The sequence below is a fragment of the Bos indicus genome, chromosome 15 (genome assembly GCF_029378745.1).
Source record: "Bos indicus isolate NIAB-ARS_2022 breed Sahiwal x Tharparkar chromosome 15, NIAB-ARS_B.indTharparkar_mat_pri_1.0, whole genome shotgun sequence".
NCBI lineage: Eukaryota > Metazoa > Chordata > Mammalia > Artiodactyla > Bovidae > Bos > Bos indicus.
The window spans coordinates 31,116,408-31,127,727 of record NC_091774.1 but is presented as its reverse complement, the minus strand read 5'-3'; positions in this window follow the sequence as shown (position 1 = coordinate 31,127,727).

The following is an 11,320-nucleotide window of genomic DNA, read 5'->3' as shown; positions in this document are numbered from 1 at the left end:
CCACTGGCCCCCACAGCACACTGCCCGGACCTCCCTCGATCTCAGCTCACATCCCTTTCAGTCTGTGTGCATGCTCAGTCGCTCAGTTGTGTCCGACTCTTTGCAACCCCATGGGCTGTAGTCCACCCGTCTCCTCTGTCATTGGGATTCCTCCAGGCAAGAATATTGGTGTGGGTTGCCATCTCCTTCTCCAGGGAGTCTTCCTGACCCAGGAATTGAATTCCACGTCACCTGCATTGGTAGGCAGATTCTTTACCACTAGGGTCACCTGGGAAGGTTTAATGTGTCTCCCCTTTCAGTCTGGGTTGCCACAACTGTTTCTTCTTGACTCTGAGGGCGGGAACCATATCTTGTTGTCCGGGGCCCATGAGTGGCCAGGATAACCATGGTCTACCCACTGGAACACTGAATGGGGACCCTAGTCCCTTGGGAGGGGGATGCTCTGAGGGTCACCAGATGAAGGAGGTTTGGGGAGCTCCATCTCCTGGAGGCCAGTTGAAGACCAGCAGGAGAAGCCTTTCTGGGAGGACTTGGTGGTTCCAGTCCACTGGCAGAGGCCAACATGGGAACCCTTCCCTTGGGCAGCCGTCACCTCTCCCCTCCGATCTTCCAGAAGACCTCTCTCTCTTGCTCAATCTCTGGTTCTTTTTCTTCACCCTGAAATATCTAGTGATCTTTCCAGGCACTGAAGAGGTACTAGTTGAGCAGGAGAAGAAATTCCTTCAGGTCATGCCTATGCGGTGCGTCTGTCTCAGCCCCAGCAATCCAAAGCACAGGGCTGGAAGCTCCCAGGAGAGCCTCATACTTGAAGAAATGAGTAACCGCGCTCTGGCTGCCCTCTGGGAGAAGGACGCCAGGAGTCAAAAGGCTTCAGATTTCTTCAGATGTGCCTCGAGACCTTGGGAAACCTCTTCAGCTCTTTGTTCCTCAGTTTCTTCAAGCGTAACAAAAAGATGCTCGTCTATGAACCATGTGGAGAGGGAGTCAGGAAGCTGTAAATGCAGGACAACAGCACCATCAGCATCAATACCGGTGGGCCCCCTCCCCTCCCAGGGAGTTGAGCTTCAGGCCTGGCCTGTGTCCTGCACACACTCTCTGGGAACACCACCTCCAGCCCCCACCCCAAGCTCTCCTGAAAGGGGAGTTTGGTGTCTCTGGATTACAGAGGCAAAATCAGCCAGGATGGAGGAAGTGACTCAGCACGGGGGCTGGGGAAGGCCCAGGGCCAGGCCTCCCACTCCCAGGACAATCCGCACTGTGCTTTGTACTCAGCCCAGCGCCTTTCATCCCAGCATCTCAAAGCCCCTTTCAAGCTGCAGCAGTCCCGGGAGTTGGGTCATGATCTCAATTAACAGGAGAAAGCTGGGGCCCAAGCCCAGAGGAGGCAACTTTCCCCTGAATGAAGCCTTGACTCTGGTACCCAGGGAGCCCTTTATCTCCTAACCACAGGCTTCTGCTCCAGGCTCTAGATGCAGGCACCCGTTGCAGAGCTGGGCTCGTTTGTCCTGGCCTGAACCTCCGTGATGAGGGGATCCAAGGCTCTGCGCAAGTCCTTGGAGGCTTGTGTTTGCAGGGCTGGAATTTCCCAGAGGGCCGTGTGGTGGGTGCCCATCCCATCAGTGTTGCTAAAGGGGAATCTGTACAGCTTTGGTTTTTCAAGTGGTGGTGGGGGCTGAGGGGGTCAGGAAAGGGGAGAGTGCACAGCAGAGGCTTTGGGTGAAGGTTCAGCCGGCTTTGGGGATCTTCTATCCTGTTGTTGTTCAGCCGCTAGGTCGTGTCCAGCTCTTTGCAACTCCATGAACTGCAGCATGCCAGTCTTCCTTGTCCTTCACTATCTCCCAAAGTTTGCTCAAACTCATGTCCATCAAGTCAGCGATGTCATCCAAACGTCTCATCCTCTGTTGCCTCCTTCTCCTCTTGCCCTCAATCTTTCCCAGCATCAGGATCTTTTCCAATGAGTCAGCTTTTCGCATCAGGTGGCCGAAGTATTGAAGCTTCAGTTTCAGGATCAGTCTTTCCAATGAATATTCAGGGTTTATTTCCTTTAGGATGGACTGGTTTGATCTCCTTGCTGTCCAAGGGATTCTCAAGAGTCTTCTCCAGCACCATAATTCCAAAGCATCAATTCTTTGGTGCTCAGCCTTCTTTATGGCCCAACTCTCACATCTGTACACGACCATACATTCTATTTTGGGGGAAACAGTATTATGGCCCCAGGCCTTGGGCATCCCAAGTGGTTTTAGCAATTGGTAACGCTGAGTTTGTCTACCATCAGAATATTCACAGTAACAGATCGACCGACAATTGTTGAGGCTATTTGTACTCACCTCAAGACAAACAGATGGAAGTTCTAAATCCAGCTGTGTAATCTTGGGTAATCAGTGTAACTGCTCTGAACTTCAATGCCTTCCTTGGCAAATGGATCCTTGGCTCAGTGTCTGGATCCCAGCCCTACTAATATTGCAAAGGGGAGAAGAACTGCAGAGCACGGGGCGGGGGGCGCGGGGTGGGGTGGGTGGCTGGCCAGAACCTTCTTCCCTTCTGTCCAGGAATGAAGCACAGAGAGGCGATGTGGAGCGCTCTAGTTCACACAGCCAAGAATAGAACCCAGGCCGTGAAGAAGCCTTCAAAGGGCATCCATTCCTGCCTTTCTAGGCTTGGATGATGCAGCTTGCCTGCTTGCTGACTCAGGGTGAAGAAAGATGGAGCCGTTGACCTCAGCAGGTGGGAACAGAGAGGGAGTGGGAGGGTGGGGTGTCGTGGGGAAGACGGGGGCAGAGGAAAATCCGGATGTTGCACAAAGAGAAGGGGTGGGGTGGAGGTTCCATTTTAATGAGGCATCAGCAGAGGCGAGGGGCTGACTCCCTGGACAGAAGGCTGCCTGCCCCCGTGATGATGCTCCACGCTCCGGGATCAAAGCTGCCCTGGGCATCATTCCCTGGGAACCGTGTAACAGTGCTGGGCCCACTACCCCTGAGCTTCCCACGGGGCCTGCCTGATGCAGCTATACCCAGCTCACAGCCCCCACTGGTTTCTGAAGCAGCCTATTCCACCCCAGTTGTCCTTTCTATGCCTCCAGCTTGGGTTGCTGACTCAGGCAACTGGGTTGATGTCCATGGATGCCTGTGGCTGCAGACCATCTGTCTCATCGATGCCAAGTTGCCTTCTCTGGTCCTTGTTGCCTCCCCAGCCTCAGCCACCACCTCCACCTCTTAGTGTCTTTGAACATGGCTCTGGCCGCAGCCAGGTGTATTTGCTCAATAATCTTGGTATCTGACTCAGTCCTGCCCTTGTCCTTGGTTCTGCTCAGTTCAGTTCAGTCCAGTCGCTCAGTCATATCTGACTCTTTGTAACCCCATGGACTGCAGCATGCCAGGCTTCCCTGTCTATCACCAACTCCTGGAGTTTACTCAAACTCATGTCTATTGAGTTGGTGATGCCATCCAACCATCTCATCCTCTGTCATCCCCTTCTCCTCCCGCTTTCAATCTTTCCCAGCATCAGGGTCTTTTCCGATGAGTCAGCTCTTTGCATCAGGTCACCAAAGTATTGGAGCTTCAGCTAAAGCATCCAGTCCTTCCAATGAATATTCATGACTGATCTCCTTTAGGATTGACTGGTTTAATCTTCTTGCAGTCCAAAGAACTCTCAAGAGTCTTCTCCAACACCACAATTCAAAAGCATCAATTCTTTGTCACTCAGCTTTCTTTATAGTCCAACTCTCACATCCATACATGACTACTGGAAAAACCATAGCTTTAACTAGACGGACCTTTGTTGGCAAAGTAATGTGTCTACTTTTTAATATGCTGTCTAGGTTGGTCATAGCTTTTCTTCCAAGGAGCAAGTGTCTTTAAATTTCATGGCTGCAGTCACCATCTGCAGTGATTTTGAAGCCCCCAAAATAAAGTCTCTCATTGTTTCCATTGTTTCCCCATCTATTTGCCATGAAGTGATGGGACCAGATGCCATGATTTTAGTTTTCTGAATGTTGAGTTTTAAGCCAACTTTTTCACTCTCCTCTTTCACTTTCAACTAAGAGGCTCTTTAGTTCTTTGCTTTCTGACACAAGGGTGGTGTCATCTGCATATCTGAGGTTATTGATATTTCTCCTGGCAATCTTGATTCCAGCTTGTGCTTCATCCAGCCTGGGATTTTGCATGATGTACTCTGCATATAAGTTAAATAAGCAGGGTGACAAGATCCAGCCTTGATGCACTCCTTTCCCAATTTGAAACCAGTCTGTTGTTCCATGTCCAGTTCTAACTGTTGCTTCTTGGCCTGCATACAGATTTCTCAGGAGGCAGGTAAGGTGGTCTGGTATTCCCATCTCTTTAAGAATTTTCCACAGTTTGTTGTGATCCACACAGCCAAAGGCTTTGCTGTAGTCAATAAAGCAGAAGTAGATGTTTTTCTGAAACTCTCTTGTTTATTCGGTGATCCAACAGATGTTGGCAATTTGATCTCTGGTTCCTCTGCCTTTTCTAAATCCAGCTTGAACATCTGGAATTTACTGGTTCACGTACTGTTGAAGCCTGGCTTGGAGGATTTTGAGCATTACTTTGCTAGCATGTGAGATGAGTGCAATTGTGCAGTAGTTTGAACATTCTTTGAGATTGGAATGAAAACTGACCTTTTCCAGTGCTGTTTTTCCAAAACTCAGCTACTGCTGAGTTTTCCAAATGTGCTGGCATATTGAGTGCAGCACTTTCACATATTATCTTTTAGGATTTGAAATAGCTCAACTGGAATTCCATCACCTCCACTAGCTTTGTTCCTAGTGATGCTTCCAAAGGCCCATTTGACTTTGCATTCCAGGATGTCTGGCTCTAGGTGAGTGATCACACCATTGTGATTATCTGGGTCATGAAGATCTTTTCTATATAGTTCTTATGTGTATTCCTGCCACCTCTTCTAATATCTTCTGCTCCTATTAGGTCCATACCATTTTTGTCTTTTATTGTCCCCATCTTTATTTTTTATTTATTTATAATGATTTATTACTTTATTGCCCTTTGTATAGGCAGGCAAGTGAGTGCAGCAAATCTGGCCCTTTCCCCACATGGACCTTTTTCAAATCTTCGTTCTGAGTTGACCCTTCTGAGTCCTGCCATTAGTTTCCCTACCTGTGAACCTTCTTCCTCTTGGGTGTTGGGGCAGTGGGCCATAGAGAGGCCAGCTGGGGCCAGGAGGCCAAGCTCTGCCTTGGGTCTGCACATCCTGGGGGTGGGCACAGGAGCGGGAGTGAGGGAGGAGGAAGCATGGCCAAAGACAGGCAGCTGGGAGCATCTCAGCCTGGTCTGGAAGACTCATTAGGGTGGGATGGATGGAAAGGGTTCTGAGGAAGGAGGGGAGCTGGGCTTGGGATCAAAATCGTAAGGGGAAAAGAATTTGAACTTTCTTCTGGGGTTTGTGAATTCTAGAGAATGATTTCTTCAATATGACCTCTTTGATTCTTATCTGAAGTTCTTAAATGCCTTCCCATTTCAGCCTCCCTGAGTTCCTCTGCTCTGAGTCCCCATCGTCTTCTCTTCTAGTCTTGGGCTCAACATTTTTCTGCAGTATTATTATTATTTATTTATTTTTTGCAGTCTTTGGATGGGTATAAATTCTTGCATTTTGCAGATGAAAAAATAGACATCTAGATTTGGTGATTTACTTAACAGACACACAGCCAACAGTGTTAGAGCTGGGAAACTGACCAAGTCCACCTGGCTCCAAAGCCACGCTCCCTCCATTCACCTTCATGCACATATGCAGTCTGTTTGTGTATGATTTCCCCGAAGTCCTTGGGGGACTGTTTGCTGGCCTCTGTCCCTTCCCTCTGTCCCTCCCTCCCTCCTTTCTTCCCCTCCCCTTCCTCTTGTCTCTCTCCCTTCTGGATGATGTAATGCGCTGTCTTTGTGCTTGACAAGTTTTCTTTCCAGGCCTGTGAGGAACAGAACTGCTGGCCCTGGTCTTTCCACAGTTTCAGGACACCCGATATCTAGCCCTGTCTTGGGAAGAGGGCGGTGGCTTTGTAACTCTTCCCTGGTATTGCAGCAGCCTTGGCACCAGTATTGGCCTCTAGGTGGAAAGAAACAATTTTTTGAAAAAGTAAAGTGGAGAAGCAGGAAGGTCAGGGGACCTGTGTGCCTGGTTTGACTCAGCCTCTTACAGATTGTATGACCTTGGGCGACCCTCTGAACTTCAGTTTCCTTAATTATGATGGGGATAACAATACCATCAGCCTCCCGGGAGTTGGGTTAGATGACATACTGTGCATTAACATGGTTGGTAAACTGTAAAAAGTCAAGTATCTAAATGTCAACCCGGGGAATAAGGGATGTTTGGCTTTTGCTCCCCGAAAGTTATTCTGACAGTGACATCAGAAGAACAGCATCCTTTCCACACTCCCAGCAGAGACAGGATCTAGTTGGATGGATCTTTCTTGATGATAATTCTTATTATGGTGGAATGAACTACCCAGTGACCTCTTCTCTCTTCATCAAGAGGATATTAGGAATTAGGAGAAATCCAATTAGTCATTCCAGTTGCTGAGAACACTTAACGACTGACGTGGTGACGCTTCTGGGCCAGCCAAGCTTGGGAACAAGTGATGCTTTCTTAGATGAATTAACGCTGGGTCCTTGTTTTATAGGGGCAGGTTAAAATCAGGTGAAGAGGAGAAATAGCCCTTCCAGGACGAGACCAGGCTGTGTTGACTCTGAGGAAAAAACGAGAGGTCCCTGTGAATGGAGGCATGCTTACTTCTTGGTCAGTAAGGACCCTGGCCATAGTTCTCTGATGGGAGGCTGAGTAGAGTCAGGGAGCCCACTGTTGCTCTCCTAGACTAACCTCTGCTGTCAAGAGGGCTTCCCTAATGGCTCAAATTGTAAAGAATCTGGCTGCCAGTGCAGAAGGTCAGTGTTCAATCCCTGGGTCAGGAAGATCCCCTGGAGAAGGGAATGGCAACCCACTCCAGTATTCTTGCCTGGAGAATCCCATGGACAGAGGAACCTGGCGGGCTACAGTCCATAGGGTCACAGAGAGTCAGACACGATTGGGTGACTGAGCATGCAGGCATGCATTTAGAAAAAGACATATGTCTTTTCCCATTTTCTTTCAGGGAATTCTGCTGAGATGAGACTGAAGGAGTATAGATTCCTGATGGCCTACTAAGTGGGGTCACCATGGTTACTGGTGGCAGAAGTGGTGGAAATGATCACCACACTCTGCCTGTTCAGTGGAGAGACTGAATTCCCTAATGGCTGTTCACAGGTTCAGTTCAGTTCAGTTCAGTCGCTCAGTCATGTCCGACTCTTTGTGATCCCATGGACTGCAGCACACCAGGCTTCCCTGTTCACCAACACCTGGAGCTTGCTCAAACTCATGTCCATCAAGTCAGTGATGCCATCCAACCATCTCATCCTCTGTCGTCCCCTTCTCCTCCCGCCTTCAATCTTTCCCAGCATCAGGGTCTTTTCCAGTGAGTTCACAGGTTAGCAAGGAATGACTTTTGAGAAATCTGAGTAACATCACATCCTCAAGTAATGTCATATGCTCTAGATGAAATATTTTTGAACACTCACTCTGGCTGTAGATAGTTACGTTGGAAAACAGACCCAGATAGGTCATTTCTCCTTACTGCCTTAGGCAGAACTGACCAACTGTTGAAATATGGTTGTCTTAATATGCCCTTATATTTCTGAAAGTGAAAGTCATTCAGTGGTGTCTGACTCTTTGCGACGCCATGGACTATACAGTCCATGGCATTCTCCAGGCCAGAATACTGGAGTGGGTAGCCTTTCCATTCTCCAGGGGATCTTCTCAACCCCGGGGTTGAACCCGGGTCTGCCACATTGCAGGCAGATTCTTTACCAGCTGAGCCACCGGGGAAGCCCAAGAGTACTGGAGTGAGTAGCCTATCCCTTCTCCAGGAAATCTTCCCAACCCAGGAATTGAACCAGGGTCTCCTGCATTGCAGGCGGATTCTTTACCAACTAAGCTATGAGGAAGCCCTCATATATTTTTGAGGGAAGCCCTCATATTGTATTTGTAGGGATGATGATACCATATATCGTTCCATTCATTTACTCATTTATCTGTCCATCCATCCATCCACTATTCATTGAAATATAAGACAGGGAGGCTTTCCTTTAGTATCTCACGGTATTGTCTTTTCAGGGATTCCAATGCCTAACCAACAGAAGTAATTTCTAACATCTAATCTAAATGTCTAATATCATCTAATGTCTAAGTGTTGTAAGTAAAGATAAAGATAAAACAGGATCATTCACTCACTCATTCACTCATGCATACACGAATGCATACATTTATTCCACAAATATTTTTGAGTGTGTCCTCTGTTCTAGACATATTGGAAGATGTCCTTGTATTTTGGACACGTTCCTTAACCTTTCAAGCTCACTTCAATCTACCTTTGAAGGCATTACAAATGTGGTCAAATAAGGCTAATTTGTGGGGGCTTCCCAGGTGGCTAAATGGTAAAGTATCTGCCTCCCAATGTAGGACCCGGGTTCAATCCCTGGGTTGGGAAGATCCCTTGGAGGAGGAAATGGCAACCTACTCCAGTATTCTTGCCTGGAAAATCCCATAGACAGAGGAGCCTGGCAGGCTACAGTTCCTGGGGTCACAAAGAGTCAGACACGATTGGGTGAGTGAGCATGCATGCAAGGCTCATTTGTAACTACATATTTGGACAAAACAGAGCTCTCACACTTCCGTTTGTTTAAGGAGCTCAAAATATCTAAGAGCGTGGTCACTTCCCATAGGAGCAATTGTTTGCGGAAGGTTCATCCCAACTGGCAAAGGTCAGGCCCCAGAATTCCTAATCATCAGCCACGACACCTTGTCCAAAGGAGCAGGTGAACAAGCCGGGCTCGCTTTGCCTCTGTCTGAACTTGCTCCCTGCCCTGCCCTTGGGTTCCCACTCCCCACCCCTTGCATCCTCTCAGCTTCCACCCCTTATTACAGAGGTGATGGGGGGGGGGGAAGTGGGCTGAGCCATGGGACAGGAATACCCCTTAAAGGCTGAGCCTCTCTTGATTCATCAAGGAGGGGCTATCTAGTTGTTAGAAGGGGTGGGGGAAGAGAAGAGAGGGAGAGGGCTCTTCAGGCTGGGAACATCCAGAACTCTCATTAATGTCTGACACCTCCAATAAAAGCTGCATATTCCCCAAAAGCAAGTTTTGAAAATGCTAGACTCTTTGAAGCTCGGTGTTTAACTGCCACTCCTTCCCTGCACTTAATAGGAAACCAAGCCCCTTGGCTTGCTCACAGGGCTCCCACCTGGGGCAATTTCCCTCCTTCAGAGCATTTGAGGCCCTTGTGTGTTTCTTGCAGCTGAGCATGAAAGGGAGGCCTTGGTCCGCACACAGTGAAGAGTAGCCACCCGAGGGGCAGTGGTTGTGGTGCAGACAGGCTTGGAGGCTGGAGTGGATGAGAGCTGGGTGGGAGGGAAGCAGGGCAAGACTTTGGAAGTCGGAAGGCGAATGGAGTTGAGAAATGGGACTGAGACCAAGAGTTCTTTTTCTCCTCTTCATTTATCTGAAAAAAATTAGCATATATATAAATGCTAAAATAGGAATCTACTGAAAAGCAAGTCCCCTTTTATGAAGACTACCTGCCTCTTAAACTACTAGCAACAGCGTTTTGGGTACCATTGAGAACTTTTCTATTCTTAGATGTATTTACTTTTTTTAATCTTCTGCTTCCCAGGTAGTGTAGTTGTAGAGAATCCACCTACCAATGCAGGAGACACAAGAGATGCCAGTTGGATCTCTGGGTCGAGAAGATCCCCTGGAGTAGGAAATGGCAACCCACTCTAGTATTCTTGCCTGGAAAATCCCATAGATAGAGGAGCCTGGCAGGCTATAGTTCCTGGGGGTCACAAAGAGCCAGACACAACGGAGCAATTGAGCACACACATACAAATGTATTCATTTCTTTTATTTTTTGCCATCAACAAGAACACAGAATACTCACTCTTCCATTATGACTTGTTCTTTTATTTTTTGATTTAAAAATTTATTTTTAATATCATATATATTTATATTGCCATATATAACTTGTTCTTGGTATACCTTAGAGTTCTTCATATAAATCTACTTCATTTATATGCACAAAGTAGATTTATATGAAGAACTCTAAGATATACTAAGAACAAGTCATATATGGCAATATAAATATGGAGGAGGGCATGGCATTCCATTCCAGTATTCTTGCCTGGAGAATCCCAAGGGCAGAGGAGTCTGGTGGGCTACCATCCACAGGGTCGCACAGAGCTGGACACGAATGAAGCAATTTAGCATGCACACACGGGTCACATTATTCCTAGATGGGGTAGGGAAGGGATGGAAGGTTGACAGACAATTTTCCCCCCACTTTGGTTGCAATCTTGGCCAAAAAACAACCTGAGCAAAGTCTGTGAGCTTAAAGGACACACCACTGACAAGGCAATTCCAGGGGATCTTCCCAACCAGGGTGGGATAGTTTCCTAGCGGGTAACTGATGAATCATCTCCAGCTTTAGGATGCACAAAGAAAGATGTTCTTGTTTGTTTTTTGGCTTCTTTCTTCTTTTTTTTCTCCCCCGGCGGAATAGTCTGTCCTCTTTTTTTTTAAAGTTTTATATTAGAGTTGATTTACAAGAATCTATCCTCCTAGTGATATTTTTCTGGGCTGAGCACTTCTTCCTTCTCCTGAACAGACCTACACAGAGGAGGGACTGCCAGGCTCAGGAGGTGCCAGCTGGTCTAGCGAGCCCTCCCCCACAGGCTTCCCAGCTCCATTCAGTGAACAGCAATGGTGCTGGGATCATTGTAGGATTTAACTTTTCAAAGACTTTCGTAGTGGAAGTTCCATTGCATTTCAGCTGTGCTGCTGCTGCTGCTAAGTCACTTCAGTCGTGTCTGACTCTGTGTGACCCCATAGACAGCAGCCCACCAGGATCCCCCATCCCTGGGATTCTCCAGGCAAGAACACTGGAGTGGGTTGCCATTTCCTTCTCCAATGCATGAAAGGAAAAGTGAAAGTGAAGTTGTTCAGTTGTGTCCAACTCTTAGCCACTCCATGGACTGCAGCCACCCAGGCTCCTCCATCCATGGGATTTTCCAGGCAAGAGTACTAGAGTGGGGTGCCATTGCCTTCTCCATCAGCTGTGAGGGAAGTCAAACAAATACTGTTAGGTTAGGTGAGAAAACAGACCCAGAAAGGCTTCGTGATGGAGTGTGGCTGTGAAAAGGTACGGTTTGCCGGGTGAGAGTCTTGGGTTGAAGTCCTGTTCCGGCACCCAGGTGTTAGCAGGGTGCTCTGGGGCC